General features: G+C 43.3%; 1 protein-coding gene and 2 non-coding genes across 6 annotated transcripts in view; all 3 read right to left on the bottom strand.

The window, feature by feature from the left end:
- The window catches only part of LBR (lamin B receptor), a 962918-nt gene that overhangs the window by 899304 nt on the left and 35654 nt on the right, over nt 1-27960 (bottom strand). The gene's annotated exons all lie outside the window — the stretch shown is intronic.
- LOC122792589 lies at nt 23071-23136 on the bottom strand. Its single transcript, XR_006363397.1, has one exon. It is a non-coding gene; the product is annotated as a small nucleolar RNA SNORD98 (small nucleolar RNA).
- Nucleotides 27740-27805, bottom strand: LOC122792591. The gene has a single exon (XR_006363399.1). It is a non-coding gene; the product is annotated as a small nucleolar RNA SNORD98 (small nucleolar RNA).

Below are 27960 nucleotides of genomic sequence, written 5' to 3'. Positions count from 1 at the left end.
AGTGAGGGGTTGACCTCCTGTGTGGAACACTGGTCGCCCATGTTGGTGATGACCAGGTCCAATATGTTGTCACCTCTGGTGGGAGTGTTGACCAGTTGATCCAAGGTGTTTGAGTTTATAAATTCTAGGAAATGTTGGGCAAGGGAGTTAGCACTTGAGTAGTTCTCTCAGTTAGTGTTTGGGTAATTGAAAATCACCCAATATTAGGGTGTTTGGTAGGACCTTTATGTTTCCAGAAACGCGGAATGGGGGTCCTGGGACATGGTGGGTGATCTGTAGCAAGCTACAATTTGAATCGCAGTTTTGCCTGTTAGTTGCACGTGGATGATCTCTGAAGCACTGTGCTGTGCCACTAACCTGGAGGTGTGGGTATCCTTGATAAATATGGATACGCCCCCTTCTGTATTTCGGTCCGCGTTCTGTGGCAGAAATGTATGGTACGAGTTGTAGTCTGTAGTGCTAGGGTGCTCTCTGGAGCCTTAAAACCAGGTTTCTATTACTGCACACATATCAATTTTCTCCATACTGAGGAGTGCCTTGGTTGTGTGTATTTTGAGGTTTAGACTTCTGGCATTGAGTAGCATTACCCTCAGTTTTTTGTTACTTGTGCTATTTACAGCGGTGAGTTTTGTCTTTTGAGCCTTCCGTAAAAAAGGCACTATGGGGGTGGCAAGAGCCTTGGCCAGTATTCGAAAGCCTAAGGGCGACAGGTGCAAGCAGTCTCTAGCGAAGCAGTATGGCTTGTCGAGCATGTCATCCCAGGTGGATGACACTGGATCCCCTTTTTATGACACCAGAAACTAAGCCAATTGTTGAAATTGATAATTTTTTCTTTATACCGTGGTATCATTCTTGGTGGGGGGCAGGATGCTACTCAGGGTCATACTGGCCTGGGCTACATGATCAGAGAGCTCTTCCGTGTCTCTCCATGTAGTCCAGGGAGGTACGGCTCAAGGTCATTCACACCAACATGGACAATGACAGTCGTATTTGTACTTGTTCTGAAGTGTCCTGAGTGCTTGTGTTATGTGTCGGATCCTGGCACCTGACAGGCAGCCAACAGTAACTTTCTCCTTAATTCAGCCTAGTGAGCGAGACATCAGCATGCCTGACTAGAGAGTCATCTATTACTAGTACGCTATTTTGCCTTAAGGGCTGTGATTGCGTAGCACACTGGTTTTGTGAAGTGTTTCATGGTTTATGTTGGGGGGGGGGGGGATTGCTTGGAAGTCTACTTTGGAGGTCTCTGTTGCTTTTGCAGATTTTTATTTAGAGCCTCAGAGTATGTTTTCGTGTATGTGTGTGTGTGTTTTTTGCTGGTGCTGGTTTAATGGGTCTGTGCGAGACTGGTGGTGTGATGCAAGTACTTCCCTTCTCCTCTGGACTGTCTGATCCAGTCTTGGGTTGAGAGAGCTTAGCTTCCAGTTTGGCTGTATAATTGCATCTCTCGCACGTATTAGTGTTTGGTGGTAGGAGGAGAGGGTTGTCTGTGTACATGAGGCAGTTGTAACATTGCCTCAAAATGCCCAGATTCACCAGTTGGACTGGAGAGCACACCTGAAACTGCCCTTTGGACATGCCTGGATAGGTACAGTGAACTGTTTTACTGATTGGCTGGCAAGGTCGAATAGAGAGCCTTGTCCTTCTGTACAGTATAGGGGGGTCTAGTGCTAGGGTTTAGAAGTGCTTGCTATGAGTTTTGAGCAAGTGCCCGGCTGAGAAATGAATGGCTTGAGTGCTTAAGTTGAAAGTTTGTCTAGTTCAGAGGGAAAAATTGAAGAGACGACTTTGTGAAGCCAGGAATACTTGTACCCTAGCTTACCGGCATTGCCCGGCACGCAAAACCGGTCAAATGCGGTGGCATATGAAAGATTCTCAGCTGGAGTGCCTTCTGTGTGGAGTCTGCATGTCATCCCCGCGGTAGAGTAGTGTTCGAAAGACATGTGTAAATGGCCGTGCCTTCGCTGAAGGCTGGGCGTCGGGCTGGCAACTCTGCACCATAAAAATCTACTGTCAACCATTAGCGGACAGGAGTTCCGCTGTGGCGACCCCTAACCGGGAAAAGCCTAAAAGACAAACATAGCAGGGAAATGAAAGATGGAAATTAGCCCTAAATGTCCAATAAACTACTAAATTTCTGGGCTGAAACTACTCCTCCAGGGACAGATATGCTGCTTAAAGGTCCCCTCTCCCACAGGTGAACAGAGAAACTTCCTTCTATCCAAGTAAGGTATGGGCAAACAAGATTTGTAACACAGCCCTGAATTCAGTACTAACCTGAAAACTGGACTATACTAGCTTAGAAAGGCAGGAAGCAAGTATAGATTTTTTTGTTTTTCAGAAAATAAAGCAGATACAATCAAAAAAAACTTTAAATGCACAGAAAAGGATACTTATTCTTATATGGTCTGTTCATTGTAAAACATCTTGCATGCATATCAGTTTTATGTGCAGAGGTCAAAGACACAACACACCTGCCCTGGGCAGAAATTTGTGCCTTTTTCTAAACCTGTTGAGAAATTCTGAAAGCAGATTTAAAAACTGACCAGTATCATACACGAAACAAATTTAACAAACACAAGAAAAACTGAACAGTAACTTGAGAAACAGTTTCTCTTTACAAGTTTAACAATAAAGACAGTCCAAGGACAGCATAAACTATTAGAAACCACTACATAAAAACAGGAATTTAATATACCACACACTGTCCCAGTGATGCGATAACTGACAAGACAAAGGTAAAGTTAAAAATTTCATAACTACAAAAGAAAATTAATATAAACTACCACAAGGGCAAAGTGTATTTTAACGTTAAATTCTTGCAAAAACAGGAAAGATACGACTAGAAAGCAGTTGTAACAAGAAAACAATTGAGCAAATAAACCATACTGAACAAATCAGGAAATGTGAAGTTCTTTTGTCAAAGATACACAAATATCTTGACGCCATTTCTTGATCTTGCAGCTCATTGTGCTTGTATAGACTGAGAAGCAAGGAGAATTATGTACAAGGGAAGGAGTCAGAGCCTGGGAAAGCTGCAGCTGTCAAGCTAATACCTGAAGTTGTAGTGATGGTTCTGAAGCTAGAGCAGACCATATCGGACCAATGAGTTAAATGTGGGTTTGCCACAGGTTAGCAGATATATGCAGCCGTTTGAAATACTGGGATGTCTGGTAGAGATAATTTACAAGGTGAATGTAGGGTACTTTTTTCGTACTAAGGGCAAGGAGCAGTTGTTGAATCTCCAAATGACCCGACCATCACGCAGGAAGGTTTGTCTCAAATAAATAACTGGTGTCAAAACCAATAATTGAAACCAAATGCCAAACAAATGCATTACTGTAATCCATGAGTATCCAACCCGCGGCCCTCAGAGCTCTTCCATGCGGCCCGCGACCCGTTAAGTACCCCTTAAAGTAGAAATTAAACTTTTTTTTCGTTCGCATCCTTTAACGTTTATGCGCATGCGCCACATTGTTTCACTATTTTTTTTTTTATGCCAGCGTCTTTCCGCTGGTATGCACATGCGCCAAAGCACCGTTTTTTTGCGTCGCGTGATATATTCATGAACAGGTGAAGGAAGAGCATTGTGATCGCGGCAAAGAAAACAGAGCGAGGGGGATTGTAATATTTATTTTATTTATATACACCGACTACACTACACATCTCCTGCAGTAACAGGTAAGTCGTTAGATTAGTCTTAGTGTTAACTAGTAACTGTAAGGCACAACACTGCTCTAATCTACAAGGATGCCTAGACCGGTTTCAAGGAAGGATCAAATGTTTCTGAAAATGTTATGTACCTACAAACTTGTATTAATTTTATATGGAGTCAGGATAATGTGGAAGGATACCAATCAAGAAATGTGTATTTTACTAAGAAGCACAAGAACAATAAATAATCAAGATTTGCTTTGGTGTGTGTGTGTGTGTGAAGTTCAGAGTCCTCTTACGAGCTTTAAAATAAACCAAGCACCTACCACCCTGCTTATAAATGTCTACTCTGCAACAATGAAGCATGAATGGTAAAGCTAAAAGTACATACATTTTGAATGCTATTCTACTGTGTGCTTTTTTTCTTTTAAAGTCCTTCAGAATACTGCTGTGTTCCTGAGTGAACCACTCAAGTACATTGCTGTTTCCTGTAGATAGGGTTGGATACTCACATTTACAGTTATCACAATTACTTCTGAGAAAAAAATATTTACAGCACATGCCAAATACGGAGAAACTGCCAACGTTTGTGCAACATTAAAAGTAAATATAATGGCATGCAGTGCTAGAAAGATAGAAAAAAAGCAAGTACTGGCTGCAGGTACTGTGTTTGGCACAATTATTTAATCTGCAATACAACCTCAGTGTCTTCAGCTTGTGTTTTAATGACTGCAATATGTAAGAATTACTGGTATGAATTGTGTGTGTGTGTGTGTGTGTGTGTATATTGCAGTGCTAAATGTTACAAAGTTGTTGCATATAGCAGAGTATCACCAGCATCATTTGATTTTTCCAGACATTCCTTTATTAATGTTGCAAATGTATTTATTATAATTATAGCAATAAGCAGACTTCTACGGTGGTGATGTTACAAACTCTGTTCATACACACTGTGTTGTCAGTGAAATCATATGACTATTAGTCTGCTATGTGACTGGATGAGTGAATGGTCACTATTCTAACTACACACCCTTTATGTCTCTGAGCAAGTTTCGAAGAAACTAATGAGATATGTTGTTGTATGTGAACTCATAACATTAGTTAAATATAAAGCTGCTATGTGACTGACAATAGAAAGTGTATGGGACTGCCTAGTTAAGTAACTTAGAGTTTGTGTGTGCAGACAAGCTAGCCTATCACAGAATCCTTTAGTTTAGTTTGTATTAGTCCGCGTGTACCTGGGGTCTTTTGCTCTTCAGTCTACACGAGAGACTTTTTTCTTTGTTTTGCTCTTCAGTTTGCAATGATATATTTTACATGCAATGATATATTTTACATGCGGCCCCGAGACCATTTCTGTTGACTCAATGCAGCCCTTGCAACTGAAAAGGTTGGACACCCCTGCTGTAATCTCTGGGAACTTACCTACCCCAGGGAACTATCACATAGACAACACCCCAAGAGCCGACCCAGTTGTTAGGAATTTTGAACTTAACACTGGTCAAACATTAGGTCACTGCCCATGTGTTCATTGTTCTCCTCCTATAGCGCACAGGTTATAAACAAAGGGAGTGTGTGCAGATCTAAGGCTGTCACTGGCGTAATGCGGCTGAGTAAAGGGAACAATCATTTAATATAAATGCCCTTTTGGCATGAATCTGTCCAGACACATGCAACAACTGGAACACCCATATAGATGCCTTACTAAAAGGATACAAGGCCTAAACAACATGTACCACACAGTCCTACTCAAAGCTCCATCACTATACTCGGTATCCTACAGACGGCTAAGAGGTGACCTGTGTCTGGCATACATGGCATCTCTGACCCATTATTGACAGATTTTACTGCACATCAGCAAGTCCAAATGCATCAGAAAAACTCTGAATAGGCTTCTAAACCTCTTCTGCAATGTCAACAGAATGGTTTGGAGGGACAGGTGCATCTCAGAGAGGATACTACTCTCTGGAAAAGGCTACCCAGCCACACAAAAAGTCTACCCCTGTACATATTTCAAGTGCAACTTAGACCTATTGATGGGAAACGGAAAATGTGCCACAGGACCGCCCCTGTACTACTAGTGGGCAGAGGCAGCTGATAAATGCTTTATCCTATGCATGGGCCACTTCAGATCAAGAAATTATCACAGACGACAAAGAACAAACCACCCAGTTCTTGGGATCAATGCTGGGAATGTGGAGAGGGTTAAGAGTACGAAATTCCTGGGTATACACATCAGAGGATCTCTTGTGGTCGGGAAACACCAGCAAATTGGTCAAGAAAGCGCACCAACGCCTCCACTTTTTAAGAAGGCTGAAAAAAAGCCAAGCTTCCTCCTCATTCTCTCCACCTTCCAGAGATGAATCCTCACCTGCAATTTCACAGTGCAGTTTGGAAGCTACACAGTACAGAAAGGAAGGTGCTTCAAAGAGTGGAGTGAGTGTTGCAGAGAAGGCTAACAGGTTCCAGTCCTCCACAAATACATTTTTAATTCTGCAAGAAGCATCAGAAATGCCACCAAAAAACAGGATAACACCCATCCTGCGCTTGAACTGTAAGCATCTGGCAGGAGATATTGCAGCATCTGCTGCAGGACTACAAGATTCAGCAACAGTTTCTACCCTACAGTGATTAGGCTTCTGAACTTGGGCACTAGTCCCAGGGGCCTGGACACAAGTCTATTTTTATTTGTGCGATATACTTGCACATATTCCAGGTAAGTGCAATATTTATTATATCCATAGTCAGTATTCTTTAACTTGCGCAAGTGCAATATTAGACAAATAACTTGGGCATTTCAATGTGTAGTGCATTTCATATTACTTTAAATAGGGTAGTTAATTTAACTTGGGGGGGGGGGATTCTTTTTGTACAAGAGTGTAAATGTCTCTGCTCTTTCTTGTGTGTATTGAGAGTAGTATTGCATCTGTTAGTTATGTTTATTCTTATACTTTTGTGTTGTTTCACTTTCCTTTGTAATCTTAAGAATTGAGCGGTTGCACATAATTTTCTTTGGGCTACACGTGTGCAGTTCTAAATGACAAAAGGTTTACTTTGACTCTGACCTTAAATTATCTATGATATGATCCCAGTTATTCTCAGTTTTTGTTTGTCTTTCGGCTTTTCCCAGTAAGGGGTCGCCACAGCAGAACTCCGGTCTGCTAATGATTGGCAGTAGATTTTTACGAAACGCTGAGGTACCAGCTCGACACCCAACCTTCAACAAAAGCATGCCCATTTATGCACGCATGTCTTTTGAACGCTACCCAACCGAGGAGAGGGCATGCAGACCACACAGAAGGCACTCCCAAGCCAAGCATCGAACGGGAGAACCTCTTGCTGTGAGGTAACAACGCTACTGCTTGTACCACCATGGCAATCTATCCCAGTTGGGGTAATATATAATTATCGACCACGGGATGGAATGGTGCAAGGCCATCCATAACCAAATCTGAAGTTATTTTGAGCACAAAAAAGGAAAACTGTCTATGCTTAAAATGAACAAAATCAAAATACCCAGTGGGTATATAAAACTAGTAAGAACACACAAATGTTGAAAACTAGCCGAATCACATTCCAGTAGCTTTAATGTAGCTCCACAAACTAAACGCTTTCACCATTCAGAATGGCTTAAATCAGAGTTGGTGGAAACAATTTAAAAAAAAAAAAAAAAAAAAACAAACATTTATATAAAACATACTTACTCAACCACCAATAACATTCCCAATTAATCAAGTATGTCATCTTAAAGCTACATACTTAAAAATCGTTTATACAATTTACAATCACAGTAAGATGCTGTCCGGTTCGATTCTCAGCTAGAGAGTCTTCTGCGTGGAGACATGTGTGAATGGGCATACCTTCGTTGAAGGTTGTGCGTCAGGGCTGGTAACTCGGCATGTAAAAATCAACTACCAATCATTAGCGGACCGGAGTTCTGCTGTGGCGACCCCTAGCCGGGAAAAGCCAAAAGAAACAACAACAATACTAATAAAATACATATTGCTCTAAAATCAGACTGACCACTTTCAAACTAAAACATTGGTGTGTGTGTGTGTGTGTGTGTGTATAAACTATGTAAAAAGAAGTTACGTCTTACCATAACGTTCCATATTTATTGTTGATCCTCGTTCAGTAATTACGCCTGGGTATCGGTTCTGACCTCGGAACTGAGCCGGCTATCTTCCAAGCTCGCGACAGCCACAAACTCTCGAGCTAAACTCTTACCCACAATTCCCCTTTCCCCGTTACCTCAGATTGAGTTTGCAAGTCAAGGGAAGTAGTGGCTACCTCTGGTCAAAGAACCTAACAGAATCGGATGATGAGATCTACTATAAGCCTCAGGAGGGGGAAGGAGGGAAGTTCGTAATGACTGAACGAGGATCAACAATACAGATGGAACGTTATGGTAAGACATAACTTCTTTATCTAATATGGTTAATCCTCGTTCATTCCTTACACCTGGGACAGAGTCCCCAGCTACCTTTATTCTTGGGACGCTCACATGGAAGGACATTCCTGAGCACCACTGAACCAAAGGACCCTTCCTCTGGAGGCCAAATCCAATTTGTAATGGCTGATGAAGGTATGGGGTCTAGCCCAAGTTGCAGCTGCACAAATGTCAGGTAAAGAAACTCTAGCATGAAAGGCAGCAGACGTTGCGACTGACCTAGTGGAATGAGCCCCAACAGCTGTACTCAGAGGGATATCGTGAGTTTTGTAAATAAATGTTAGTGTCTTTTAACCATTTAGCCAATGTGACCTTAGAAACAGCACATCCAAGTCAAGGACCAGAATAGGCTAGGAACAGCTGATCTGATTTACGAGAAGCCTTAGTTCTGTCCAGATAGAAACAAAGTTGCCTGTGAATGTCAAGGGTATGTAGTCATAACTCTCCTCCGTTAGAATGATTGGGAAAGAAAACTGGCAATTCAATGGATTGGTTAATGGACATTTCAGAGAGCACTTTTGGCAGGAAGGAAGTATTAGTTCTCAATGACGCTATCTTTATGAAAGTGTAAGTAAAGCTGTTTGATGCATAGAGCTTGAAGTTCAGAGATACGTCTGGCAGAAGTAATGGCAACCAAGAACAAAGTTTTCCAAGAAAGAAACGAAGTCACAAGAAAAAGCTGGTTCAAAGGGAGCCGTAGTCAATGCTTGCAGAACTAAAGGACAGATCCCACAGCTGTCTAGGTTCTCTAAAAGGGGGCTTCAAATGATATAAGCCAAGTCTTGCATAATTTGTGATACATAAGAGTCATGGACACCATTGTAAAAATTAGATATCGCAGCCAAATGAACTTGAATGGTAGAAGCAGATAGGCCGGATTGGGATAAACTGGACAGGTACTCCAGTACCACCGGCACTGGTGAAAAAAGGTTTCTCTTTTTCCTTCAGCCAAATGGTAAACCTTTTCCACTTGCTGGTGGAAGACTTATGAGACACAATAAGAATGTCACAAATTGGGGAAGAAAGATCAGTCTGCCCAGCAATCACTGGAAGTTGAGTAGCCAAGCTGTGAGCTTCAGGCTGTTCAGGTTGGGGTGAATCAGGTTCTGCGGATGAGCGATCAAATCCAGAGTATGATCGAGAATCCATGGTTGATCTAGCAGGCGAGGCCATAAGAAGCGGAAACAAATCTGCCAAGGCTAATATGGCACAATGAGGATTATCTTGCTCTTCAACTGGCGGGCTTTCTTCAGGAACTGGGGAATGAAAGGAAGAGGGGAAAAGGCATAGAGCAGACCAGAGGGCCAATCATGAAAGTACAGTTTTGTACCTACCATAAATGTAGATGTTAGAGTGCTAATACAGCTGCAGTCATAACAGATGGGTTCTCCTGCAGTCAGGCGGGTCCTCGGTCGGCCGAATTCCAAAGTCTAGGTCCTGCGTCGGTTGTCGTCGCTTCTTCCCTGACGTCAGTGCGACAGGGGTATAAAAGAACCAGCAGACGCCATTTTCTTCAGTTTTTCTTGCCCCAGATGTCAGGTGCCCCCAGAAGGAAGGCAATACATAAAATTATGAAGTAATGCAATGCAATATAAATCAAAAAACAGTAGTTGCAAGCAAATACACCATAAAAGAATACCCCTAGAGGGGAAGGAGGGAGGGAAACCAGGACTGCAGCTGTATTAGCACTCGAACATCTACATTTATAGTAGGTACAAAACTGTACTATGTTCATCGTGCATACAGCTGCATTCATAACAGATGGGTAGAATCCCAAAGAAAAGAAAGGGGTGGTAGGCACTAGGTGGAACTAGGAGGAGCCAAAATGCCCTGCAAGACTGCAGTGGCAAAGCCTGCTCTAGATTTGGAGTATAATGGTAGGTTGTAGTGTTTGGAGAAGGTATGCACAGAACTCCAAGTGGCTGCTTCCAAGATATCCTTGGTAGGAACTCCTCTGAGGAAGGCTGCAGAGGTGGCTGTGGCCCTGGTGGAGTGAGTTCTAATGCCTGTAGGAACAGTTTTGCCATGAAAGGAATAGCAAAAGCGTATGCAGTGGGCTATCCATTTTGAGACTGTCTGCTTGGAAATAGGCTTTCCTTGAGCTCCTACCGCATAGGCCACAAAGAGCTGTTCTGATTTTCTGAAAGGTTTTGTTCTGTCCAAATAATAACGCAGTTGCCTGTGGATGTCCAAGAAATGTAGTAATCTCTCCCCTTTGTTTTGAGGATTGGGATAAAAAGTAGGTTAAATGTATGGCCTGATTTAAAGCTACCATGGATACCACTTTAGGCATAAAGGACGGGTTGGTTCGTAAGGAAACTCTAACCTGATGGAAGATGATAAAAGGCTGGACAGCCACGAGGGCCTGTAGGTTCTGAAACTCTACGAGCTGAAGTGATAGCCAGAAGAAAAGCTGTTTTCCAGGACAAATATTGCAAATCTGATGAAGCAGCTGGCTCAAAAGGAGGCAAAGTCAGTTTTTCCAGAATGAAATTTAGATCCCAAGCAGGTACTGGTTGTTTCCTTGGAGGTCTTATTCTTAGCCACTCTGAGGAACTGCCTTAAGAGGGGGTGAGAGAATAAAGGAGGATCAGTGTTGTATTCTGCAGAAATGGCAGAGGCATGGATTTTGATGGAGGAGAACGAAAGTCCACTACTTAGCAGTTCAGCCAAATATTGTAGTATTTGAGGTAAATTCAGTTTTCCAGGGTTCTGGTCCTTTTTCTCATTCCAGACACAAAAACGTTTCCATTTTGTGGACTAAGCTTTTCTAGTTGGCCTTCTGGCCTCCACAATGACATCCTGCACCTCCTTGGAGAGTAGGGCCTGCTGTGGTGCTAAGGAATCTTCCATGCGGCTAGATTGAGTGTTTTTAGCTGACTGAAGAGTTTTGAAGCCGTGCAGAGTCAGAAGAGGCATTAGAGGCAGGGTCCATGGAGGGGAATGAGTCAGGCTCCTCAGGAGTGGGTACCAGTGTTGCCTTGGCCAGTCCGGAGCAATGAGGATCATCTTTGGTCTGTCTGCTCTGGTCTTCAATAGGACTTTGGGCAGCAGAGGAAGAGGGGGGGGGGCATAAACTGTCATTGACGTCTAGCTGAAAGAGAGAGCGTCCACTCTCCAGGCCTTTGGGAGGAAGGTCCTCGAGCAGAATTTTGTCAATTGATGATTTTTGTGGGAGGCAAAGAGATCTATGTCTGGCCTTCCCCATTCTTGGATTATTTCCGAAAAAACTTTTGGATGCAACATCCATTCGTGTGCATCTGTCATATTCCTGCTTAGGTTGTCTGCCAGCGTGTTTTCCTTGCCTGGCAAGTACTGTGCTTGTAGTTCCATTTGTAAGTCCATGGCCATGTTCCAAAGTGATATGGCCAGTCTGCATAGGGGATAGGAATGTGTTCCTCCCTGCTTGTTTATGTACCACATAACTGTGGTGTTGTCAGTTCTTATCAAAAGTTGACCTGGTTGTAGAAGGTCCTTGAAAGCTATAATAGCATTTATTACTGCTAGCATTTCTTTTTGATTGATGTGAAGGTGCTTTTCTTTTTGGGACCATTTGCCCTGAATGCACCAGTCTGTCATGTGCGTCCCCCCAGGCGTAGTCAGAGGCATCTGTTGTGATGACTTGATTTGCTTGAGGCTTGCTGAATGGAAGACCTGTGTTTGACATGCTTGAGCCCACCACAGAAATTCCTTTTGCAGACATGGAAGTAGTGGTATTATTGTTTCCAAATTGTGGCTGTGTTGAGACCATATGTTTTTTAGGTACCATTGTAGTTTTCTCATATGCAGCTTTGCACATGGGATTAGCAAGATGCAAGATGCCATGAATCCCAGAGCCTGCAGGATTTTCCTTGCAGTCAGCCTGGTGCAATTTGCCAGTGTTCTGAAATATTGAATTAGTTACCCCTGCTTCTCTGGCGTGAGGTAGGCCATCTGGGTGTTTGTGTCCAAATTGGCACCCAGGAAAATTATATTCAGAGAGGGTAGTAGCCTTGATTTCTCTTTGTTGACTGCGTTTCCCAGAGAGTTTAATAACATTATTACATAAGCCAGATGTTTCAGAAGAACGTGCTTGCTGTCCGCTTGGATCAGGCAGTCGTCCAAATAAGGGTATATTTGTATCCCTTGAAGTCTGCAGTAGGCAATTACTGATGCCAGGCATTTCGTGAATACTCTGGGCGCAGTAGATAAGCCAAAGGGCAATGCAGAGAATTGATAATGGGTTGAACCTGCAAGAAATTTGAGGTATCTTCTGCAATTTTGTCTGATTGGGACATGCAGGTATGCCTCCTTGAGGTTCAATGTTACCAGCCAAGACTCCTTGCCCAGCATGGGAAGAAGTTGCTGTACAGTGAGCATCTTGAATTTTGGTACGAGTAGGAATGTGTTTAGGATGGAAAGATCCAAAATAGGTCTCCAATCTTTTCCCTTCCTTGGCACCAGAAATAGCCTGGAATAAAAACCTTGACCTTGTTCGTGTGTAGGTACCTCTTGAATAGCTTTCATGTTTATAAGATCTGAAATTTGCTTTTGTGCCTCTGCCCTTTGATTGTGTGGCAGTTTTGGCATGCCTCTCATTTTTGGAAGGTAGCCTCTGTTTATAATGTCCAGGATCCATTTGTCCTTTGTGACATGCCAATTTTTTGAGAATAGTGCCAGCTTTCCTCCTAAGGGGGCTGCCATTTGAGACCTGGTTGGCCTGCAAAGGGGAAGTCATTGAGTTTGCTTTCTGAAAGATTGCGAGTTGTCCTCACCACCTCTTTGTGTAGGAGCTTGCCATTGTCTGCCTCTGTACGATCCTGGTGGTGGTCCTCTGCCCCTCGGGCGCCTGTATCTGCCTCTTTGGGGACTGTCCGTGGCAGGAAAGGACCAGTTTTTGGAAGGCCAATTTCTACTAAAACGTGGGGGCTGAACCTGCAGAAATTCTCACACAGTTTGCATCGATTTAGCTTTTTCCTCCATTTTTCGTAATACTTCCTCAGCATTTGCCCCAAATAGTACATCCTTTTGAAGGGGGGCGTCTAGTAATTTAGCTTTGACTTGATCAGGCAAGGTTTGTTCCTTGAGCCAAGCATGCCTGCGTATGACTGAGCCTGTAACAGCAGCTCTACAGGAGGCCTCTAGAGCAGGAGTGTCCAACCCGCGGCCCGCATGCGGCCCTCAGAGCTCTTCCATGCAGCCCACAACCCTTAAATTTAATTTTAATTTAACTTTTTTTCCGTGTGTTTACACGTCCGCGTACTTTTGCTGTTCTGCGCATGTGCCAACTTTCTTTTTTTCACGCTTTTTTCATACCAGCGTCTTTCCGCTGGTATGCGCAAAAACACCGTTCGGTCGTTTTTTATATTTCTGTTAAAGCTGAAGGAAAGAGCGAGATCATGGAGAGCGGATTTATTTTATTTCGAGTACACACCAACTACACTACAACATAGCAAAAGGTAAGTAAAGCTAAGTATTTTTGTGACACTGTGAATGCTCCCTAAAGAGTGTGCGACTCAGGAGAAATACTATGTATTTCACAAAAACAGCCTTCCTGAAGAGGCATTCAGATAGGATCAAAACTAATCGACTGGATTTAAGTAAGAGGTACAGCAGATGCATACTTACTGATAGTGGGGTGACAACTACGACTGTAACATGCGCATTATTATTAAATGTATGATGGAAGAATAGGATGGGCCATAGTGCTTTCATTTACCACTATAATCTATGGGTGAATTAACTTTCCACAGCTGAGACAATCATAGACTATGAAAACTTGGCTACAGAATAATTCTATCTGATCCCCCCAAACAAACATCATCTTAAGCGTTGAAATAAAACTTCGGACTCACCACGATAGCTAATTAAAATAGTAAACTTTAATAAAACGGTAAGCACTTTCGCGTATTCCTAAATACGCGAAAGCGCTTACCGTTTTATTAAAGTTTACTATTTTAATTAGTTATCGTGGTGAGTCCGAAGCTTTATTTCGACATTTCCTTTAACTTCTACTGAGGACTCTCCAGCTGGAGCTGCTCTTTGTTTTTGATCATCTTTCTTAGCGTATTTAGGTTGTGAAGCAAGCCTGTGTAGCAATTGTCAAGATATATATATATATATATATATATATATATATATATATATATATATATATATATATATATATATATATACACACACACACACACACACACACACACGTACACATACAGTATATATTATATTAGTGTGTGTGATATGTGTAATTTGTTTGTGTGTGTGGTGTGTGTGTATGTACGTACTTATAGCGAAGTAAAATTTGGCCACTAGAATGGTATTTTAATAGTGCAACTAGAATAAACCTGAATGCATGCCATCAGTTGGCTACATGACCAGTACTACAATCTTTCAAAAAAGATGCAGCATTCATGCATAGAAAATCAAAAAACTAACCAAAATAAGAAGGTAAGAGTTAAGAATTTATTAGTACTCTATTAGTTATTATGGTAGGGAGAGATGGTAAGATCAAGTCCAGACACACAATGTAAAAATGTATGTAGAGAGGTTAGTGTTAGGTCACTTAAGTTTAGATTTAGAATGAGATGTTATACTGCCGGAATGCACCAAACTACAAGGTTATGCAGCTTGGCAGACTGAATCCAGACAAACAAACATATTTGGCCGGCTGAACCTCTGCAGAAAGAGAAGAAATATGGGCTAGTGTGGTTTGGTATTACCACTACTTTTAGATATGCAGTGCATTAGTAGCAGTGATGAAGGTCACCAGAATGTTGTGGCATATGGTTAGATAAGAGTTTTTTCCAAATACTGAGGCCATCCTCGCAAGGCACAGGTGACCAGTAAAAGTACATACAGATTGATATGTTCCTTTCTGCTGTTCATAGTGAATGGAAAATTAAGCTGCTACATAGGCTACGCTAGAAAAGAACTATTTTCATTTAACTGTTTTTTTAATAATTAGAACGAGATATTGAATTTTAGGGCAAATATTATGCATTTATTTATTTATTGTTCAAATTCACCTACAATACAGCCAGTGGGCCGACTTTGTATTAGTCCGCACATACCTGGGGTCTTTTGCTGATGCGTTGGTTTTTTTTTTTTTTTTGGTCCTCACTTGCCGTTTGTCCCCAGACCATTTGTTGACTCAATGCGGCCCTTGCAACTGAAAAGGTTGGACACCCCTGCTCTAGAGCATCAAAACCACATTGTAAGGTATGTTTACCCACTTGTTCTGCACTATGCATCAAATCCTGCAACTCCTTCAAGTCTGGGTGTGCAGGTTGTGACATTTTACTTTTCAATTGAGTTAACAGAAACTGTTGGTATTTTAGCATATGAAACTGACAGTTTAAGGCCCTCATGGTTAAGGTAGCCAAGGTATATACCTTTTTTCCCCACCTTTCTAAGGATCTGGAATCTCTCGCGGAAGGCAATGGATTTTTGGCAATGGAAGCCTTAACTCCCTTGGGTCCCTGTGAGATGGTTTCTAGGTCAGCAGCATGGCTTTTGTACAGAAATTGGTGTGAGTCAGGAACCCTGTAGTACCTGCCAGGCTTAACTGGAGCTGGAGGTAGAGAGTCCGGGTTAAGGCAGGCCTCCGAATAAACATCATCTAGGATGTCCAAGACAGGAGGTATAGCCAGAGGCCTGGGCTGGGGTAACAAAAGAAATTCCCTGAGCCTTTTCTTGGAATCTGAATAATCCTTGCCTTCCCAGTGGAAGTGTTCCCTTAAGGTACGCACAAAGTTTCCCCAAATGAGAAATCCTCGGGGGGGGGGGATACAGAAGGAATAGACTCCTCTGCATCGGAGTCTTCAAAAGGGGAGTAAGACTGTTCCTGATCAGAGTGTTCTGAAATAATGGATCCCTGATCAGAGGAGGGGGAAATCTTCCTCCACTCTGGGCCTTTTGTCCAGAGGTGGCTGAGAACCTCTGATTAGAGTAATTAAATCCTCAGCCATTTTAAGCATCTGTCTCTTAGGCATGGGGCCTGGAGATGGGCCCTGTTTTACTGGTCTCTTAGGGTGCATGGTTGCATTAGACTTGGTGAAAGCCTTGATGGAGAAAGAGGAAGGTCTGAAGACACCTTGAGTGGAGGTGGACCTGTCCACATTCTGTGTTTCAACGCCAAGAGTGGCTTCAGTATCTGTAGGGGTGTGGGCCGAGGAGCCTGCGACCTCGGGTACAGAAGACACCGCCAAAGATGTGTCATCGGTAGTCAGGGGCTGTGTAGGCGCCTCACTGAGAACCAGACCACGTGTAGTCGGCTTTGGCGTGGTGTCGGTAGAGGCCGCGGACCTCGAGTGTCGGTCCTTGTCTTTGCGTTTTTTAGACAAAACCGGTGTCGGAGTATCCGACGACATGGTATAATTAAATGCTTTCCCAAAAAAATGCTGGGCGAACTCCGCCCGACGCTTAAAGTGCGTTTGTTGAATGTAGCACAACAGTGACAGACCGAGACGTCATGGTCTGGGCCTAAACAAGGTATACATAGGGAATGGAAATCCTTATGCGGTATTTGCTTCCCACAAGAAATACAATTATTAACTTTGCCTGACATCGGTCTGAGGCAAGAAAAGTTTCCCCAACGGGGTACTTAGCTTTTAAGACGACTTCGGTTTTCCAAATTTTTCGTAATCTCAGGAGCTGGCTGACCGGCACTTGCGAACTGCTTCTGCTTCAGGCACCGCGCGGCAAGAGAGACTGAAGAAAATGGCGTCGGCTGGTTCTTTTATACCCCTGTCACACTGACGCCAGGGAAGAAGCGACGACAACAAACGCCGGACCTAGACTTAATTCGGCCGACCGAGGACCCGCCTGACGGCAGGAGAACCCATCTGTTATGACTGCAGCTGTATGCACGAACATCTAAAGCGTCCCTGGGTGACTGTCCCTGAGGGGGAATCAGGGTGAAGTAATTGCTGCACTTGTAGTTGATTGGGGATGCAAAAAGATCGCAGCAAGGGGAAACCCCAGCGGTTGAAAATCTCCACCACTATAAGAGGATTTAGAGACCACTCGTGTGGTTACAGAATACACTTGCTCAGTCTGTCTGCTAATCATGTTGGAATGCCCGGGAAGGTGCATTGCTAAAAGAAAGAGGTTGGTAGCCATGGCCCATTGCCATATCCTCATGGCCTCCCGACAAAGAGGGTAGGACTTGGTACAGCCTTGCTTGCTGATGTACCAGACTACAGCCATGTTGTCCGATTGTATTGCAATCGTCCCTGATGGAAGAAGCGGATGAAATGCTTGCAACGCTAGAAGCACCTCCCTCCGTTCTAGGACATTTATATGCAGATGAGCCTCTAGGTCAGACCACATGCCTTAGACAGTCTTCCCCTGAAAAAGCCCACCCAATCAGGGAGGCGTCCGTGGTCACTGTGGCTTTGGGCTGTTGGGGTGTGAAGGGGCGAAACCATTGTGACAGGTTCTGCAACATCCACCAAATTAAGTCTTGTTTGCATCCCTGGAGTCACCCGAATCTGGGATGAGAGAGGAAACTGAAAAGGGTACCACTGGGTGAGTAGTAACCCTTGTAAAAGCCTCATGTGAAACCTCGCGAGGGGGACAATGGTGATGGAAGCTGCCATGTAACCCAACAGCTGGAGAACAGAACGTGCTGTTGATCTTTCCCTTGACAGGATGGGTATGAGTTGTTGTTTTATCCTTAAGATTCTGTGCTCTGGAACCGATGCAGTGCAGCTCTTTGTATCCAACAGGACCCCAATGAATTCTATGGACTGGAATGGGGACAGGTTGGATTTTTGCCAGTTTATAGTTATAACTAAACTTTCTGCGGTGTGAAGAGAGTATGCCAAGGCTTTTTCCAATAGACGTCTGGTGGGAGCGGTGATGAGCCAGTCGTCTAGGTATGGAAACACCCAGAATCCTTGCAGTCGCAGGTAAGCAGTGACAACTGCCATGCACTTGGTGAACACTCTGGGGGCTGTGAAGAGTCCGAAGGGCAGTACTCGGAACTGGTAATGACTGGCTCCCGCATGGAAGCGAAGGAATCTGCTCGATGGTCTGTCCACCTTTACATGGTAGTATGCATCTTGAAGATCTGTAGAGCACATTCAATCACCTGCCTCCAATAAAGGGTGGATAGACTGTATTGTGGCCATCCAGAATTTCTGTACTTCTACAAATTTGTTTAGCACACTGAGATCCAAGACTGGTCTCTAGTCCCCGGTCTTTTTTGGCACTAAAAATAATCTTGAGTAGAATCCGGATCCTATCTGGTCTGGTGGGACTATTTGGATGACTCTTTCTTAGCAGCTCTTAAATCTCTAAAGCTGCTTCTACACTGACTGGGTGGAACGTCGGGTAAGCTCCTTAGTGGGGCAGGACAAAGATCGAAGGGAATATGATAATGTCTGGTTATTATCTCGTACCCAAGAATCGGTGGTAATGGTTAGCCAGGCAGAAGGGTACAAGGAGAAATGACACCCGCTTCCAGAGGAAAGCAGTTGGGCCGCTTTTCAGAAGCGCTGGTAGGACTGGCCAGAGAAAGAATCTCTGGAACCCTGGTCATGTGGACCTCCTCTGCCCCGAAAGGGGCATCTTCCATACAAGTTTCCCCCTCTGCCTCTAGGGGGAAAACTTGGCTCGTGTGTCAAGGAAAGAACCCAGAGACTTTTTGTGCCACATATTCCCATTCTTCTCGTTTCTGGAGAAAGCCCGTTGAGGGGAAGAATACCGGACACCCACGACAGAAAGGGTCTTACCGTCCTGCTCACACCTAGCCAGTGTCTTTAACCTTGGGTCCAAACAATGAAGAGGCTTCAATGGGAGCGTTCAGAAAGGAAGCCTTGAAAGGTTCCGCAAAGTCACACAAGCGCATCCAGGCATACAGTCTCAACTACGCCTGCACCCACTGTTCTACCTGCTCCTTCTGATGCACGAGAAATCAGATGCATTGAGGAGTTAGAAATAGATTCAAGGGTGACTGTGAGGCCACTTTGTCCTGGACCTCAGACACAGCTCCGGCCAAGGTTTCAGAGAGCTCAGAAATTAAGTCTTTTTGAAGCCTGGTAAAATGTGCCATATAATTCAGGGACCTGACTGCAAAGGTCACTGATGCAAAGGTACGCTTCCCCAATCTGTCCAGCGTCCAGGACTCTGTTGGGCGGGTGGACAGTCTGGCTTTCTTCAGCCAGATCCTTTTTTGTTGCGGCCACCACCACCAAGGCATCTACAGGAAGACCTTTGGACCAGTGAGGCTCACTATCTGGAGGGGACAGGATTTTATCTGGTCTGTGGGGAATGGCGTCAGGTGCCTTCCATGCATGCTGCATGAGGAGCCAGACAAGGTCGTTGGCAGGTGGAGTAACCCAAGAGGTAGGGCGGGCGGGCACGAAAGGCCTGCAACACAGACTCAGTCGGGTTAGAGGGCCACCAATCACCTCTCTGCTTAAGTATTTCGTGGATATCTCCAAATGATACCTCAGAGGGTGACCGAGGGAACCCTTCCCCATCAAAGTCAGTCTCTTCCGTGAGGGACTCTTCTGGGGAGTCCACATGCTTCCTCTTACACGAACTCTTGTGATGAACTCTCAGGGGGAGAATCTGGAGAAGACTGCGCAAAAGGAGCCTCCAGTGGGAGTGTGTCCCGAGGTCCTTGTACCTGGTGTCCGCCAGAGGTGTCTTGTGTAAATTGCGGTCCAGAGGAGGACGGGGGCACTGACAGCACAGGATTGCCAACAGATGCAAGAGTTTTCTCCACGAGTTGGAAGACTGGTCCAACTGAGGAGGTAAACCACGCTCAAAAAAATCAGCTCGCCGACTCGGAGTCCCTGTATGGCTGTGAAAAACAGGAGTAAATACGTCACAGCTAGCATCCAGTGCAGTGACCAGAGTGACAAGTCTCCCCTGCCACAAAGGCGACAGACTCCTTAGTGAGGTCCATGAAAGGAGCCTAAGTGAAGTGTGTGTTACAGCAGGGGGCTTCAAAGGCAAGGAGAATAAGTAGGAGTCCTTGGAGAAGGATGATCACCACCAAAGGAAGAGTAGTTCCTGGTGAGTTGGATACCTATAGCCAAAAGCAATTGATCCACAAGGCGCACCACATCATGTCCCGAGAGGCTTCTAGTGGATCTCACAGACATAGTTGAAGGGAAGTCAGGTCTATTCAAGGATGCAGGAAATTCTGTGCCCACAAAAGGGGTCTTTAGATGGTGCTAAAATAAGGTGTCTGCACCGAAACAGAGCCGTGAAGGCTTGTACTACTGTCACCTACACCGAGGAGATCAGTGCCAAAGGAAAGGTCTGTACAGACGAGGTCGGTGCCAAAGTTGGCACTATGGTAGGTGCCGAAAGAATCTGTACGGAAAACAAGGTAGGTCGGTACCGAGAATAGTTGGTGCCGTGAAAATAGTCAGAGTCAAAGCAGAAGCTGGCGTCGGAACAATCACAAGACGCCGGAAAGGTCTGCATCGAGGAAAAGGTCAGTGCCGATATGGAAGTCTGAACCGAAGGGCCCTTAGGTTCCTATGAGGTATAGGGCACAAAACTCTGTGCCAAAGTAACGGGAGGTGCCTAAGGCTTCGATGCCGAAGAACTACATACCGAAAGCCTCGGGGCTGAGGAAGTCAAATCCAAACTAGAAAGTTTGGCCTTCTTGGGTCTTTGTTCCTGGTTGTCCCCAGCAGGAGAGAGGAGAGTCTTGGCCTTCGTGTCCATCACTTTTCTTATGGGAACTAGGAGGCGTTGAAGCCTCCGCCCCGGAAATAGCCTCTGAAAAGGAAGATTTAAGTAGTCCCTTAAAATCAGCTTATTTTTTCTTTCCACCAAAGTCCTGTTACAGAAACTAACAAATCCCGCAAGGCGGGTCAGCAGTCAGGTGAGGCACATGCAAACAGTAAACACATAATGCACGTGCATCTGAAATAGGCAATGCCGACAATCCACACATTTTAAATCATGGACTACCTTTTTTCTCTAACATGATGGGGGAAGAAAAGGAAGAAGGTACCAACAATAGTACAAGAAATACCCAAAGGTAAAGCAGTAAAAAATTTGCCAACCAATGGTAAAGGAGTTACCTCACGGTAAGAAAGAAGGGCTAGAGGAAACCAAAGAGAGTTTCTAGATGCGACAGGGTAAGAGATACCCATTCAACAAATTTAGAACAGAGAATAACTAATACGATAAAGTATTATCAAAGAAGTTTACTTAGCTCAAGAGAAATGGCTTGACACGACTGAATGGCAACACGGCAAACGAAATCTGAGGTAACAGGGAGAGGGGATATGTGGGTCAGAGTTTAGCTCGAGAGTTTGTGGCTGTCAAGAGCTTGGAAGATGGCCAGCTCGGTTCCGAAGTCGTAACAGATACCCAGGTGCAAGGAATGAACGAGGATTAACAATATCAGATTATATAAATTACAATTTACAACTATTATATGCACTGACTCTACTTAAAGCTTGTTTGCTCAGTTTCAAAACTGGCTTAATGGATATATGGTCATTTAAACCAGATGAAACAGTTGCGTTCAAAATTACCTGCCATTTATATTCTAAAAGTTCAACCTTAAAGGTTGTCATCCACACCTCTCTCACTGGGAACCACCCGGTCCAATTACAAAAATCCATTACAGAAAAGATTAAGTATGCAGCTTTAGTTTGTGGAGCTACATTAAAGCTACTGGAGTGTGGTTCGGCTTGTTTTTTTTCAACATGTGTGTTCTTACTATGCTTAAAATGGCCTACAAGAACAGTTAGCTTAGAACATACCTTTGAACTAAAAATGAACAGCAGACTTATTTGTAAACTGATTTAACCAGCTGGTCCCAGCTCAGGGAAGCAAAGAAAAAGCACAATAAAGGAAATATGTGACGGCTACCCTGAATGCAAAATTACTTCAGTTCAGATAAGGTTAGCGGAGTGTACATCAACTCCACCCCGATGAGTCTGTAGTGAAAAGTTGATTTGATATACACAAGCCATGAAAAATCAAAGGGAAAAAAGCCTTGGAATGAACCCACTAGTAAACATACACCTATGAATTACACTGCAACTTTATCGTCACGCCCGATTAGATGAGATGACAGGTCACTGTTTAACCAGAATGTACATCTGAAGAAGGTTTAAAAAAGTGGTTTACTAGAAAGCTACATTACCCATACCAATTTTTATTACTGTGGGACTGGATTGCCAGTGCATTTAAATTTCACAGACAAGACTTAACATTATTAGAGTGGTAAGTGTAAATGTTTAGTTAATGCATTTATTATTTTACAGTATACTTATTTGACTAAAGGAACAAGGTACAGTGTCATAAGATGGTAAGCTTGACAAGTGTATATAAAAATTATAAAAGCATACTCAGTTGTATAAAATGCCATTTATTAGCACTTAAAATTAAAATTCTTACAAGCTAAAGTCTTTTGTCCAAGGCTCAGCAATGAAAAAAATTACACAACCTATTTAGACACAGAACTCCATCCTTCCAGTTTTTATTACCACCTTTGAACAATTCAGAGCTACTAGTTCTGGAGTCTATGCCAGCAAGCAACATGCACAAGGGTGAAATCAATTCTGGATGAGATGCCACTCAAAGGGCACAAGCACAGCCACCTGCAGGGGGCACAAGCACAGCCACCTGCAGGTTATTGATAGCTTACCTGCATTTGTTTGGGATGAGGAAACGAGCTGTCTCGAAAAACCATGGTACACATCACTATAACCTGATGCACAGTGGTCAGTCAAAACACCAACCTTTCTTCTATACCATCCATCAATAAATTACTCCTAAATGTAACTGGTGACTTCCCAAGAGGCATAGAAGCACTATCCAAATCACCAAGATACAAACTAATTAAAGCTGAACTGTGAACATTTCAAATGCCAGTACCTACAACATCAGTAGTCAAACGTAACTGTCACTTGTGCAACATAATTAAAAATAAATGAAATCACATACATAAATTTCACTGCCTTATTAGCATCTAAAGTTTCAAATGACAAACAGAACAGACTAAGTTCAGTAGCTTGTTTTCCACACTCCTGTTTCAGAAATGGAATAGGATGAAAACATCATTACTTAGTCCGCCTGTGCAATGAATTTCACCTTAAAACAAGGGAAGTAAAAGTTCCCAACGTTCAAGGTTTCTTTTCTTCTTCTGAATGAAACTATTTAATGCTGTAACCTTCAAATAATAAGAATGACACTAAGATGCCATTCATTTTCTCGTATATTATTCTCTGATTGGATTTTAAATTGTGCAGACTGTCACTCTCAGCCAAATACCATACATCATAAATACTACTAAAAACTTTATATAAATAGAATATATTTTTAGTGTACCTAGAAATAAAAACAATTATACCACAGTAAAATTTCTTTACCAGATCCCTCCACAAAATGCAACAAACCGGTTGGCAAGGACCATCACAGTTTGGGGTTAAAAATAAGGATACTGAACAAGCAAATAGTACCATCTTTCTTTCCAGGCATTCACTAGTCTTCTTATAAAGGGAAACATCCTAAAGAAGTCTTTGCCCTATCACATCAGTCTCTAAATGCCAACATGTACAACTTCCTGTAAAACTATTCCTCTTCTGTACGCCACTTACTGCGGTTACTCTGCTTTAGCCAACTTACTGCTATTTTTTTTTTTAAATCATACTGCATATTCGATGCCATGTCTATACTGATATCTGAATAAGGAGATCCTTTATCAAATTGTTGGACGCTGCAGAGAAGTAAAAAAAAAAAAAAAATTGACAACAATGCTACGGCCTATGCACACAAACTAGTACTCATCCAATGAGATCTGCGGACAACCAATGAACTTGTAAAGATACTGTCAGTCTTCACCAAACTATCGTAAACATGTTGCATTTACTCCTTGTGGCTGAAAAGGTCTGCAGACCAACCCTTTGTCAAGTTTACAAGTCAGTAGCATGTGCACCCAAAACTAGTACGTATTTAAACGAACACACTCCACTTAACATATCTATGGCATACAAACCTAAACTAGTACTAGAGATTATTAGTCTCCAAGAACCAGTGTAAATGCATTTTACTGACATATTTGCACTGAAATTAGCACACATCAAAAGTACAAATGCGATGTTCACATGATCAGTGAGATCAAACGTGTAAATTAATAGCTCAGTAGGAACATCCCATAATCCCATATGCATTCTTCAGAGATTCCTAAGGGATTACAGACATTGCACTCCTTTCCAAGAGTCATATGCCCCCAATGCATGCAGGAATGAAGCCCTAACTAGGACCTAGATGATTCCAGATCAGTGATCCGAAGGCGAAGATAAGCCACAGATACTGACTCACAGATCATGAGAAGGAGCTGGCTCAGTTCATTACTGAAGTGACAGCACAAGACAAGTGGAAGTGTATAGCAGAGTACACAATGGACACCTCTAGCCACTACACTAAAGGTATATGCATCACTGGGCAGACATGGTTCATCACATGTTGGTGTTGTGTGTCACAGCAACTGACTGGAATGGAATTATAGTAGTACAAAGCCTCTTATGATCCTACCCAGATGGTCTTTCAGCTTTTGCCCTTCACCATGACTGTCTACAGAACCTGGAGCTAAAACAGCATCACCTCAAGTCTAATAACCCACAATCCTAATAGAGCTCCTAGAGGTCCAAAGCACTCTTAACAAATGCAACTATTACTTCACTGCTTGCTAAAAGCCCCATCAATATTCTACAAGAGGTAATGGAAACTGCCTTGCCACTTAAAACCCAATTGAGGGGATAGATAATCACACCCAATAACCCTCTTGCTAGGGGACTTCAATTACCCATGCACTGACTGGTATTATTTACATGTCTAAAAAGGGATATGATCAGAGCTCCCAAGACAATGTAATGCCAATGCACAGCAGTAAACTGGATAGCTACTCACTAGAAGTTCCAATATCTTTAACCTGGTCCTTGCCAAACTATCTTCTGCCTGTACCACACCCCACATTTTTCCAACACCAATTAGACAGGACCACAAAATCATTCACCTTCATCAGGCCTAGTGAAACCATCCCACTCACAAACAAGACCATCATGAGACCTCGGTGAGACCAACAACTGGTGCCAGAACCAAGGCCTTAAGCTCAATGCCAAAAAACGCATCATGCCCTTTGGGAAAAACCCAGTTACCTTGAATTACCACATCAATGGTAGTCCACTGAACACACAAGGCGTTATAAGAGATCTAGGAACACAGGCTGAGAGCAACCTCTCGACCACGCCATTGCCACTGTGGTCAGAAAATCCTACGTGGCACATCTCATTAATAAGGGTTTTGCATCCAGGAAGAAAATAGGTCATTGTCTCCCTCTCCTCTTCCCTCATTAGGCCAATCGAGTACAATGCCCTATTTGGCATGTACCTCACCTGCCAACTAGAGAGGCCACAAAAGTACCTCACAGAGGAACCTAGGCCTTAAACACTTGTTCTATATGGACAAACTATTCTCAGTCTCATATCGCCTACATAGAGGACATCTCTGCTCGACTTACAAAGTCACGTCTGACCTAGCTCTGTTAAAAATGTTGCATCTAAAGAAACCCAAATCCCTCCACACCACACACTCCAGAGACCTCAGACCTCATTACCACAATCAACAGAACATGCTGGAGGGACAGGTTCATAACCCAAAGACTGCCCGTGCTATGGAATAGACGTCCCACACATGTCGAACAGAGCACCTCTTACCGGCCCTCTTCAAGAGGAATCTTGAGTGGATGAGAAATAGAAAATTCACCATGGAGATCACTCCAGAGAGACTACTCAACAGAAGCACTAGGAACTAAGGTCAGGTGGCACGATGCCAGGGTAATCCTATGGGCTAGGCTTGTAAAGGCTCCAGGGCCATTTGCCTAGTACACACATGAACCTATTAGAGAGACTTCTCCTGGGCAAGCCTACTTCATCTTGTATTAGACCTGGGCAAAATTCACCTCCAACTTTTACCAGCACCTATACAACTGCATTCAGAACTTTGTACACATTTGACCTAAATGTAATGGTGAATTCAGGATTAAATCTGTCTGACACTCCTCTATTAAAGGAAAATAAATGAAGTGTACAAGAAATCCCCAGGCCCCTCAGCATTTATTCTCCAGACATCTAAGGCAGCATCCCAGAAGTGTGGTAGACTTAAGTTTGCCAATAATCATCTGCTCCAACACTACTAAAATTGTGCCAGCAAAGGCTAGAATATGCATTTATTGTTTGTGTATTTCGGTTTCCCCCAGTTAGAGGTCGCCACAGCAGAACTCCGGTCCGCTAATTGGCAGATTTTTTACGTGCCAAGTTTGCCAACCCTGACGCACAACCTTCAACAACGGTACGCCCATTCACGTATGTTTCCACACAGAAGACGCTCTAGCTGAGAATCGAACAGAACGTCTTGCTGTGAGGCAACAACGCTACCGCAGCACCACCACCGCAGTATTGGTCATCAAAAATGGTTTCAAGCAACATGCAAAAGCAATGGGGGGGGGGGGGAGTCTGCTCCTACCCCATATTATAAAATGCTACTCTTCAGACCAATAAGTCATTAATATGCCTGTGTACTTATGTGGACGCACTCGCTCATTTCGACCATAAGGTTTCCACCACAGTCAATAAATCTTATCTAGCCCAGTTAACTTCCAAGGGGACTACCCTCAAGATCCAAAGAAGTCATCATACCACTGTACTCTTCCCTTATAACACCCAGTCTGATCACAGAATACAATGTCCCCAATGGTATGTAAAAATCCAGACATAATGCTTAAGTGGAAAGGCCCCAAAGATTTCTAACAGAGACAAACACCTTAAAACCTTCGACTAGCTCATTAGATTAACATGACTCCTTATACACTATACAGTACAGACTGCTCAGAGGTCACTGCTGTTGCACCTTTAAAAGCTGCAGTACACATAAGATCCAATCCTGACCTCCTGTTTCTTTGCAAAGCCAGTGGGCTCTACAAACACTCACACTAGGGACCTAAACTTTAACCAGTGGAATAGATATATAGGAGAAGAGAAAACGTTCTTAATTCAACATATCCCATTGGTTGGGAATACGTAATCACTACAGGTCAAAAGTAGTACACTGGACAAACACTAGACTTTACAAATGGACGGGGGCAACAAAATTTTAGCCTAAGGTTCTAATGTCCTCACTCCATTTGGGAGGATGCACTAATTAATGCTCAAAAAGGATGGCATGAACTTTAAATAACTAGGCGCTGTATAGTCCCCACGCTCGCTTGCTTATTACTGTTCCCAAACCCCTAACTCCCCCCTCTAAGGCAAAGGGCACTTGTTGGTAGGAAGGGGATTTGTCAAACTTGTTATGAAGCACAATTTGTGACTGACTCATCAGTTTCACAGTCTTAGGAGACTGGAGGAGCCTAGCAACAGACTTGAGTAGTCATGGCACTTGCTGGGTTACCTAGGAAGCATATTTAAGTTCGGGGGGGGGGTCACACCAAGTGGAGGGTGCAGGAAGGGGCTTTCCCCTGGAAAAAACACCTTCAAGGTTCAAAATTTGTTTTGCTACATCCGTTTCAAAATGCTGTAGATCAAGTGACACATTCCAAATGAAAGCACATTCATAATTTCATTACCTCACTAGACACATACAGTTTAAGTTTCAGCATCAACAGAACAGACTAAGTTCAGCAAATTTAATTCCACACTTCTATTTCAGAAATGGAATAGGAAGAAAACATCATTACTTAGTCCCATGTGCAATGAATTTCAGGTTTAAAAAGGCAAGTAATGAAGTTCCAACATTTTAGGTGAATAGAAACCAAATCCACTGGTTTGTTTTATATATTAAAAAAAAAAAAAACACGACTCTGGGTTACAGCACCTCTAAAATCAACTCTCTTA

Source organism: Protopterus annectens, chromosome 1.part2 (assembly GCF_019279795.1).
Source record: "Protopterus annectens isolate FY-2018-M chromosome 1.part2, PAN1.0, whole genome shotgun sequence".
In the NCBI taxonomy this organism is placed as follows: domain Eukaryota; kingdom Metazoa; phylum Chordata; order Ceratodontiformes; family Protopteridae; genus Protopterus; species Protopterus annectens.
Note: the sequence above shows the minus strand (reverse complement) of the source record. Positions and strands in the feature narration are given on the sequence as shown.